The sequence below is a fragment of the Zeugodacus cucurbitae genome, unplaced genomic scaffold (assembly GCF_028554725.1).
Source record: "Zeugodacus cucurbitae isolate PBARC_wt_2022May unplaced genomic scaffold, idZeuCucr1.2 ctg00000019.1, whole genome shotgun sequence".
NCBI classification, from domain to species: domain Eukaryota; kingdom Metazoa; phylum Arthropoda; class Insecta; order Diptera; family Tephritidae; genus Zeugodacus; species Zeugodacus cucurbitae.
Genome location: NW_026530832.1, coordinates 257,308 through 266,847, shown reverse-complemented (window position 1 = coordinate 266,847; position 9,540 = coordinate 257,308). Strand labels below are relative to the sequence as shown.

At 36.4% G+C, this 9,540-nt stretch overlaps 1 long non-coding RNA gene across 1 annotated transcript; it reads right to left on the bottom strand.

The window, feature by feature from the left end:
• Positions 1-799: 799 nt before the first annotated feature.
• LOC128923621 (uncharacterized) lies at positions 800-3,971 on the bottom strand. The gene is made up of 2 exons (XR_008472375.1): positions 1,831-3,971; positions 800-1,717 (listed from the first exon to the last, which is right to left on the bottom strand). It is a non-coding gene; the product is annotated as an uncharacterized LOC128923621 (long non-coding RNA).
• Between the last annotated feature and the right edge of the window lie 5,569 nt (positions 3,972-9,540).

Sequence of the window (9,540 nt, the reverse complement as noted above, 5' to 3'; positions counted from 1 at the left end):
TTTTGGCGATTTTTGGTGTTGTTTGGTGGATGGATTTTGGTACCATTCACCACATTTTTGGTGCTTTTTATGTTTTTTTGGCGATTATTGGTGTTTTTTGGTATTTTTTGATACATTGGCGCGTCGTGAAAAAATCGATTTTTTGTGATTGTCGCGCTCCTGGTGATACTGGAGTGATGGTGGATGGATGAAAAAGTTAGTGCTCGATAGCACCAACATTTATAAATAGAATTCCATCCACCTAGTGCATCCGTTCCATCCGCCAGTGACCACCAAATGTGCATCATTGGGTGACCATCGACATATGGTACACGTGCGATTGTCGCGCTCCTGGTGACGCTAGGTTCGCTACCAATGGCTCAAATGATAGCCAATGGAACCTACTAGGTGGCCCAAAGCATTTGAGCCACCAACCGGACGCACCCAATAGCATAGCGTTTTAAAGTCTACATACTTTTGTACCCCATCATACATATATATGTGTTCAAGTGTACACATTGTTTCACATATGATTATTGAATTTTGTTTAAATGAGTCTGGCTCAACCCCCAACTGTAACATTCATCCACACTCACTAAGCATCAACATACCACACTGGCACACAACATTTATCCAAATCCACACCACTGATACATAACATTCACCACACTCACCACAGAACAGAAGAAAACTGTCACATCAACACACCCACACACATAACAACACCGTACACCACACAAAAGGGAATAGAAAGGATCGTCAATGATACCCGCGATTTCTTCTTTTTTGACCTGCGTTCCGATTCACGTATCTTCATTCGTTTTTCACCATCCATCCGCAGCAAGCAGTTGATTAAATCGACAACCTTTGTATAAAACTAACATTTAAAATATAAAATTAGCTAAACCATATAAAATCGAATAAAGACAAATATTATAAATTGTATTAGCACAATATACGTCTTTCATTGTTTTTCGGACATATGTACATATATGGATATTAACAGAGTGCGTCCAAAACTAGTGAGAGGCTATGCACCCTATTATTCATGGTCCTTCGAGCCTTACTGAAAGGCACTATTGGTGATACTACCAAAAAATCAAATAAAATACATACACATTAAAATCATAAAATGCGGTGACAAAAATTCGGAAATACAAAAAGAAAAGTAAAAAATAATTGCAGTGAACGGAATATATATTCTTATAAAATAAATGTGCAGTGACTAACACAATAATAAAATATACAACTGCGCAAAATATTTAAATAAAACAACAACTTTTGTTGCGAGAGTATAAATATACACAATCATATAAGTATACAAACTTATAACAAAAAGAAAGAAACAGTGCAAAACAAGTATGCAATATAAGTATCACTCGTCCAGAAGAAAAATAAATAAAAAACAAACATAAATACAAAAACAAACGGGCGGTAAACTAAGCACTAAACATTAACATAACATAATCAACATAATGTGAATGTAACAAAAACGGGCTCGAAAATAACAACAACAATATACACACCTCCAGCTGCATTATAACAGAAACAAAGCACAGCGAGCAACAGAACAGCTGGCAGCCTGTAGAATAGGAGCAAATAAATTGGATCGGAAAACGCAATATAAACTCACAATCTATACACATTCCCATACCTCTTTAAGCGGTATAAATTGAGTTGTATCGATTCCAGATTTTATTTATTTATATGCAAAAATTCGGCTTAGATAAAATAACATCTGTAACCAAAAACCATTTAAACGGCTATAATTTATGATTATAATTGACGGTAAAAATCAAAATACCGATATAAAAAAGAGATACACGACTTACAAAATATATACAAACTTACATACATATATACACCACAAATTGCCAATGCGCTTACATTTGTATATAAATATACATAACACATATAAAAAACATATTCAAGTATATAAATATGCACATGGACACTTGCAATATGTTCCGGCGATACGCCTTCAGCTTCTGAAAGCAGTAAGCTGCATAGTAACCAATAAGTAATGAAAAGGTGCAGTGGATAAAATAACCGCATATTACCTATTCCGTTTTCACGCTCTTCTTATCGCGCAAACATACTAACATTTATACTACATATAATCTGTCTATTCCTCAACACCCTACAAACATTTTTAAACATGTTTAATGAAAAACAAGCCGGATTGCACAAACCATATTATATTTTCTTAAATATATGCACATACATGCACACATATGTAAAAAAGCCATTGATCTCTATCACGAGCTCTCATACGCGCAACAACATACATTAGTGCATACACAAGGACAGTCGAATAAGTCCATAATAAGTAATCCAAAAGTAATAATGCAATGTAAAAAAGCCATTGATCTCTATCACGAGCTCTCATACGCGCAACAACATACATTAGTGCATACACAAGGACAGTCGAATAAGTCCGTAACGAATAATCCATTCAAACTAACACAAAAATTACCATATATTGTCGATCAACTTGACGACCAATTCGGATCACAGTCTTGGCGCAACACAAGCCTTAGTAGCCTTGTAGGTACGCTATAACAACTACAGCGACTGCTAGGCTAAAACATTCGCCTAGGGGGGCCGGGATGTTTAAATGAGTCTGGCTCAACCCCCAACTGTAACATTCATCCACACTCACTAAGCATCAACATACCACACTGGCACACAACATTTATCCAAATCCACACCACTGATACATAACATTCACCACACTCACCACAGAACAGAAGAAAACTGTCACATCAACACACCCACACACATAACAACACCGTACACCACACAAAAGGGAATAGAAAGGATCGTCAATGATACCCGCGATTTCTTCTTTTTCGACCTGCGTTCCGATTCACGTATCTTCATTCGTTTTTCACCATCCATCCGCAGCAAGCAGTTGATTAAATCGACAACCTTTGTATAAAACTAACATTTAAAATATAAAATTAGCTAAACCATATAAAATCGAATAAAGACAAATATTATAAATTGTATTAGCACAATATACGTCTTTCATTGTTTTTCGGACATATGTACATATATGGATATTAACAGAGTGCGTCCAAAACTAGTGAGAGGCTATGCACCCTATTATTCAAATTTGTTATACATTTATCAACATATGATAGAATTTGTTATACATTTATCAACATATGATTATGATAGAATTTTCACATATAGATGGATACCCATACAATGTTACACATGTGCTGCTAACAGCTGATGTGGCAGATGGCATATGGCATGCGTTTATGCATGATCATTGAGATGATTGGTGGATGGATTTTTCACATATAGATGGAGGTACCCGTACATTATTACACATGTGCTGCTAACAGCTGATGTGGCAGATGGCATATGGCATGCGTTTATGCATGATCATTGAGATGATTGGTGGATGGATTTTTCACATATAGATGGAGGTACCCGTACAATATTACACATGCGCTGCTAACAGCTGATGTGGCAGATGGCATATGGCATGCGTTTACTACATGATGCGATCATTGAGATAATTCTCATGAATTCTCAACTTGTTTATATGCACTATGTATATATAACAAACAGACGCGCATAATGTGTACATATGTCTTTTGGTATACCATTATGCATGATCATGTGTGTATTTATGCCCTTTTTTATACTATTTTTTTTCTTTCTTTTTTCTTTTTACAGGTTATGCTGTTATGCTGCTGCTGCTTCTGTTGCTGTTGTTCCTGTTGTTCCTGTTGTTCGAGGGTGGGTGGGCAAGGGGAAGAAACCCCCTACCCACTTACTACGCCAATTTTGATGGTATTCACCACTGCAATGATTTACGCACCGCCGCCTTTATTTACTCGATTTCGAAGATTTTCCGAGCATTAGAATTGAAGGGCATTTCTCAGCAATAATTGCAGAATGCGTCTGAAGTCGCTAGGCGATTGTTTATTTTTACACATTTTACATTTATATATTTATAAGATCCAAAGTGTAATATCCTTTTGTATATTTTTCTTCAATTTTTAAATAAATATTTCTTTACACAAACACAAACAAAATGGCTTCTTGACAGCAACAGTTTTACAATTAAAAAACAAAACCCCTACCCACTTACCTCTGTTTTTGGTACCCTTCTATCTGTTTTTCTGTTTTTGGTAATATGGTACTCATACGACCTGTATAACCCCATTTGCGCGCCGTGAAAAAATCGGGTTTTCACCACGCGTCAATGCATCAAATGCACCAAAATGCACCAAAAAAGTGGTGAATGGTACCAAAAATCCATCCACCAAATGCACCAAAAATAGCGTAGTAAGTGGGTAGGGGTTATTATGCATTATTCGTCATTTTTTACGATCCCCAAAATCCAAAATTTTTGCCAGAATAAAATAATTAACATTAAAAAAACATTAACATTAACATATTTTCAACAGAAAAAATCAAAACTTCAAAACATAAACAGTCAATATTGTCAAATTTATTTTTCTCAGTTCAGTTGATATTGAGATTTTCATAAGAACAGTTGTGTTGAACGGAGCGATTTGAATTTGTTCTCGAAGAAAATAATTACAAAAAAAACCTGACGCAAATAATAAATAAACAAAAAATATTTTCTTACTGAATATTGTGGAATATTTATATATTCGTAATACAATTGTATATATACAATATACAACAAAATCAGCGGATACCAAAATAATTGCCGAAAAATTGAGTGCAAAAAATTTCTTACAAAAACTCACAAAAAAAATCATAACTGGGATTGCATTATCGCAAGGCAATATGTCCTTCCTTTTAAATGGTAAACTTTTACGATCTTCACTATCGAAGACAGTTTTAAACTGGACCGGACTTGGAGCTACGCGTGAAAAGCACGTGATGCCCAAGCATTTGGAAAAAATCAATAAAGACAAAGACCCACCATTTGCACACATGGTTGAGTATTATTATCACTCGGCCGCTCAGCTAATGGAGCCGATGATGATAAAGGAGCTGGAAAAGTATCCTTACATGAAGAAGGAACAGCGTGAACAACGTGTTTCCGCCATGCTTAAATTGATGGGCTGCACTACAAATCTATTGGAAGTTACCTTCCCTATAATAAGAAGTGATGGCAATTACGAGCTAATCACCGGCTATCGCGCACACCACACTAGACACAGATTACCACTCAAAGGCGGTGGGTTCAATTATATTATTGGCTATTATTTTTCTAGAAAAGCTGGTATATTCAAAAAATTTCTCAACGAATTTTCTAGAATATATGCATGTAGTTGTGTGTTTCAAGAAAATGTTCTTCCTTTTCAATGCTTCAACTGCTGATGTCTAGCATGATATATATAACTGACTGATAATATCCGTTCCTCTTTTGTAGGCATACGTTTTGCCATGGACGTCGACGCCGATGAGATACGCGCTTTGGCTTATCTGATGGCGTTTAAGACGGCTTGCGTGAATGTACCGTTTGGTGGTTCCAAGGGTGGCATACGTATCGACCCGAAGAAGTATACTGCACAAGAATTGCAAGCAATTACGCGTCGCTATACAATGGAGCTATTACGTCGCAATATGATAGGTCCGGGTATAGATGTACCGGCACCAGATGTGAATACCAGCCAACGCGAGATGAGTTGGTTGGTGGATCAATATATTAAAACTTTTGGTAATTTTTTTTTATGAAATATTAGAAAACGTCTTGATAGACAAATAAATTGTTCTTCTAGGCTATAACGATGTAGATGCATTGGCCATCACGACTGGTAAGCCAGTAGAAATAGGCGGTATAAATGGTCGCACCGCCGCCACGGGACGTGGTCTATTTAAGGCGGCTGAATGTTTTATTATGGATAAAGATTGGATGGATTTATTAGGCTGGAAGACTGGTTGGAAAGATAAAACCGTGATCGTACAAGGGTTTGGCAATGTCGGTTCCCATGCATCCGTTTTTGTAGTGGAAGCCGGTGCCAAACTGATCGGTGTTCAAGAATTTGACGTGTCTCTAGTAAATGAGAATGGCATTGATCCAAAGGTATGTGGCGTATTGAAAATAAATATCTCCATGATAATATTTTTTTAATTTTCTTCATATACTTAGGACTTAATGGAGTATTATGCAAAAAATAATAAATCAATCAAGGGCTATACCAAAGCCACCGAAAAAGAGGGCAGTTTGTTGGGTGAAAAATGCGATATACTAATGCCTTGCTCTACGCAAAAGGTTCTCACTGTCGAAAATGCTAACAGTGTACAAGCCAAGATGATTTTAGAAGGCGCTAATGGTCCTTCGACGCCAGCTGCCGATGAAATATTACGTAAAAAGAATGTACTCATTATACCGGATTTGTTTTGCAATGCTGGCGGTGTAACGGTATCCTACTTTGAGTACTTAAAGAATATCAATCATGTATCTTATGGCAAAATGAATGTTAAACGCGAGAAAGCTATAATCAACGAGATCTTTAACTCCATGAATGAGTGCGAGGTAAGTGAACTTTGACCACCGTGCAAATAAGTTAATTTGTTAATATGAATTTTTTTAATTTATTTATTTAGGATAAGTTCAAGCCAAACAAAAAGTTAAAGCTCATAAGAGACTGTACGAAGGAGGCGGATATTGTAGACGCAGGACTACAAACAGTTATGGAAACTGCGGGGGCAGGCATTAAGATTGTGGCCAATGAATTCGGTCTCTGCAATGATTTACGCACCGCTGCCTTTATTTACTCGATTTCTAAGATTTTCCGAGCCTTAGAAATGGAGGGCATTTCTCAACAATAATTACAGAATGCGTCTGAAGTCGCTTGGCGATTATTTATTTTTACAAATTTTACATTTATATATTTATAAGATCCAAAGTGTAATATCCTTTTGTATATTTTTCTTAAATTTTTAAATAAATATTTCTTTACAAAAACACAAACAGAATGGCTTCTTGACAGCAACAGTTTAACAATTAAAAAAAAAAACCCCTACCCACTTACTACGCCAATTTTGGTGGCATTCACCACTGCAATGATTTACGCACCGCCGCCTTTATTTACTCGATTTCGAAGATTTTCCGAGCATTAGAATTGGAGGGCATTTCTCAGCAATAATTGCAGAATGCGTCTGAAGTCGCTAGGCGATTGTTTATTTTTACACATTTTACATTTATATATTTATAAGATCCAAAGTGTAATATCCTTTTGTATATTTTTCTTCAATTTTTAAATAAATATTTCTTTACACAAACACAAACAAAATGGCTTCTTGACAGCAACAGTTTTACAATTAAAAAACAAAACCCCTACCCACTTACCTCTGTTTTTGGTACCCTTATATCTGTTTTTCTGTTTTTGGTAATATGGTACTCATACGACCTGTATAACCCCATTTGCGCGCCGTGAAAAAATCGGGTTTTCACCACGCGTCAATGCATCAAATGCACCAAAATGCACCAAAAAAGTGGTGAATGGTACCAAAAATCCATCCACCAAATGCACCAAAAATAGCGTAGTAAGTGGGTAGGGGTTATTATGCATTATTCGTCATTTTTTACGATCCCCAAAATCCAAAATTTTTGCCAGAATAAAATAATTAACATTAAAAAAACATTAACATTAACATATTTTCAACAGAAAAAATCAAAACTTCAAAACATAAACAGTCAATATTGTCAAATTTATTTTTCTCAGTTCAGTTGATATTGAGATTTTCATAAGAACAGTTGTGTTGAACGGAGCGATTTGAATTTGTTCTCGAAGAAAATAATTACAAAAAAAACCTGACGCAAATAATAAATAAACAAAAAATATTTTCTTACTGAATATTGTGGAATATTTATATATTCGTAATACAATTGTATATATACAATATACAACAAAATCAGCGGATACCAAAATAATTGCCGAAAAAGTGAGTGCAAAAAATTTCTTACAAAAACACACAAAAAAAATCATAACTGGGATTGCATTATCGCAAGGCAATATGTCCTTCCTTTTAAATGGTAAACTTTTACGATCTTCACTATCGAAGACAGTTTTAAACTGGACCGGACTTGGAGCTACGCGTGAAAAGCACGTGATGCCCAAGCATTTGGAAAAAATCAATAAAGACAAAGACCCACCATTTGCACACATGGTTGAGTATTATTATCACTCGGCCGCTCAGCTAATGGAGCCGATGATGATAAAGGAGCTGGAAAAGTATCCTTACATGAAGAAGGAACAGCGTGAACAACGTGTTTCCGCCATGCTTAAATTGATGGGCTGCACTACAAATCTATTGGAAGTTACCTTCCCTATAATAAGAAGTGATGGCAATTACGAGCTAATCACCGGCTATCGCGCACACCACACTAGACACAGATTACCACTCAAAGGCGGTGGGTTCAATTATATTATTGGCTATTATTTTTCTAGAAAAGCTGGTATATTCAAAAAATTTCTCAACGAATTTTCTAGAATATATGCATGTAGTTGTGTGTTTCAAGAAAATGTTCTTCCTTTTCAATGCTTCAACTGCTGATGTCTAGCATGATATATATAACTGACTGATAATATCCGTTCCTCTTTTGTAGGCATACGTTTTGCCATGGACGTCGACGCCGATGAGATACGCGCTTTGGCTTATCTGATGGCGTTTAAGACGGCTTGCGTGAATGTACCGTTTGGTGGTTCCAAGGGTGGCATACGTATCGACCCGAAGAAGTATACTGCACAAGAATTGCAAACAATTACGCGTCGCTATACAATGGAGCTATTACGTCGCAATATGATAGGTCCGGGTATAGATGTACCGGCACCAGATGTGAATACCAGCCAACGCGAGATGAGTTGGTTGGTGGATCAATATATTAAAACTTTTGGTAATTTTTTTTTATGAAATATTAGAAAACGTCTTGATAGACAAATAAATTGTTCTTCTAGGCTATAACGATGTAGATGCATTGGCCATCACGACTGGTAAGCCAGTAGAAATAGGCGGTATAAATGGTCGCACCGCCGCCACGGGACGTGGTCTATTTAAGGCGGCTGAATGTTTTATTATGGATAAAGATTGGATGGATTTATTAGGCTGGAAGACTGGTTGGAAAGATAAAACCGTGATCGTACAAGGGTTTGGCAATGTCGGTTCCCATGCATCCGTTTTTGTAGTGGAAGCCGGTGCCAAACTGATCGGTGTTCAAGAATTTGACGTGTCTCTAGTAAATGAGAATGGCATTGATCCAAAGGTATGTGGCGTATTGAAAATAAATATCTCCATGATAATATTTTTTTAATTTTCTTCATATACTTAGGACTTAATGGAGTATTATGCAAAAAATAATAAATCAATCAAGGGCTATACCAAAGCCACCGAAAAAGAGGGCAGTTTGTTGGGTGAAAAATGCGATATACTAATGCCTTGCTCTACGCAAAAGGTTCTCACTGTCGAAAATGCTAACAGTGTACAAGCCAAGATGATTTTAGAAGGCGCTAATGGTCCTTCGACGCCAGCTGCCGATGAAATATTACGTAAAAAGAATGTACTCATTATACCGGATTTGTTTTGCAATGCTGGCGGTGTAACGGTATCCTACTTTGA